General features: G+C 38.0%; 1 non-coding gene across 1 annotated transcript; it reads left to right on the top strand.

Annotated features, from left to right (window-relative positions):
- Positions 1–1441: 1441 nt before the first annotated feature.
- LOC116113949 lies at positions 1442–1548 on the top strand. Its single transcript, XR_004125489.1, has one exon. It is a non-coding gene; the product is annotated as a small nucleolar RNA R71 (small nucleolar RNA).
- Positions 1549–1975: the final 427 nt, after the last annotated feature.

Consider the following 1975-nt stretch of genomic DNA (forward strand, 5'->3'; position numbering starts at 1 on the left):
CAAATGTTACTTTTTCATCTCCTACCCTAAGAATTAGCTCACCTCTTTGCACATCAATCAACGCCTTACCTGTGGCTAAAATGATCGTCCAAGAATGAGAGGTATCTCAACATCTTCTTCCATGTCCAACACAAGAAAATCTAAAGGAAAAATAAACTTATCTACCTTGACAAGCACGTCCTCCACAATACCTCTTGGATATTTAATTGATCTGTCAGCCAGTTGTAGAGATATTGTGGTGGCCCTTGGTTCTCCAAGTCCCAATTTCCTGAAAATAGATAAAGGCATTAGATTAATGCTAGCACCTTAATCGCATAAAGCTTTGGAAGATGAAAGTGAACCAATAATGCAAGGTATTATAAAACTCCCCAGATCTTTTAATTTTGGTGGCAATTTATTTTGCAAAATTGATGAACATTCTTCAGTGAGTTTTACTGTTTCTTGCTCTTCCAGGTTTCTCTTGTTAGAAAGGATTTCTTTCAAGAACTTTGCATAGCTAGGCATCTGAAGAAAAGCATCTGCAAATCGAATATTAATGTGCAATTTCTTAAAAATATCTAAAAATTTTGCAAATTGCTGATCAACTTTCTGCTTCTTCAATGCAAGAGGGAAAGGAGGCTGAATCACTATCTTCTTAGGTTCAAACAACTTTTCAGCAATGTTGTATGGTTGCACTTTCGGTGCTTCCTCTTTCTCTTGCTTTTTATGCCCAATTTCTTTGCCACACCTTAGTGTAATTGCCTTCACATGCTCCTTTGGATTCTTCTCTGTGTCACTAGGCAACGTTCCTTGAGCTCTCCTTGATATCAAATTTGCCAACTACCCCATCCGAGTCTCCAAATTTCTAATCGAAGCTTCTTGATTCTGAAATCTTGCTTCAATGGAGCTTACAAACTTCGTCACTAGTTCCTCCAAATTGGGCTTCTTTTCTTGAGGAATACCCGGAGGTGGTGGTTTCACTACATTTTGATTGCTCCATGAAAAATTGGGGTGATTCCGCCAACCAGGGTTGTAAGTACTAGAGTAAGGATTATCCTATTGTTGCCTGTGAAAATTACCAACATAATTAACACTTTCAGTAGAATTAGCAAAAGGGTTACCTACCTAACATTCATTGCTAAGATGGTCTCTTCCACATAGATCACAACTCATGCTCTTCACTTGCATGATTGGGGCACTCATATTATCAATCTTTTTGTTCAATGCTTCCAATTGAGTAGAAATTGTTGTGATTGCATCCACTCCATATAATCCTGTTGCCTTCCTTTGTGGCACTTTATCATACTGCCATTGGTAGCTATTTGAAGCCATCTCATCCAATAATTCATACGTTGCTTCTGGTGTCTTCTTCATTATAGTGCCTCCTGAAGCTGCATCAATCATAGAATGGTTAGCAAGAATTAAACCATTATAAAAAGTTTATACCTGTAACCAAATTGGTAATTCATGATGCAGGCATTTCCTCAACAACTCTCTGTAACGCTCCCATGCTTCATATAACGACTCTCCATCTACCTGCATAAAATTAGTGATATCATTACGCATCCTTGCAGTTTTAGAGGGAGGAAAATATTTAGCTAGAAAGTGCTGAGCCAATGCATCCCAAGTTGTAATAGATTCTGCAGGCAAAGATTTTAGCCAATTCTTGGCTTTATATCTTAATGAAAAAGGGAACAATCTCAATCTAATTGCATCGTCTGTGACACCATTCTGCTTGAATGTATCACATATCTCCAAGAAATTTCCAATGTGATCATTTGGATCCTCGTGGGCTAAATCACTGAATTGGCAGGCTGACTGAATCATCTGAATAATCGTAGATTTAATTTCAAAGTTATTTGCTACAATGGCTAGCCTCCTAATGCTAGAAGTAGTGCCACTCAATGACGGCATTGCATAATCCATTAAAGAACGTGGGACTGCATCTTCTTCGAGATTCTCCAAAAGTAGAGGATCCACTTGATTATTATTATTG

Source organism: Pistacia vera, unplaced genomic scaffold, assembly GCF_008641045.1.
Source record: "Pistacia vera cultivar Batoury unplaced genomic scaffold, PisVer_v2 Contig692, whole genome shotgun sequence".
Classification (NCBI taxonomy): Eukaryota; Viridiplantae; Streptophyta; class Magnoliopsida; order Sapindales; family Anacardiaceae; genus Pistacia; species Pistacia vera.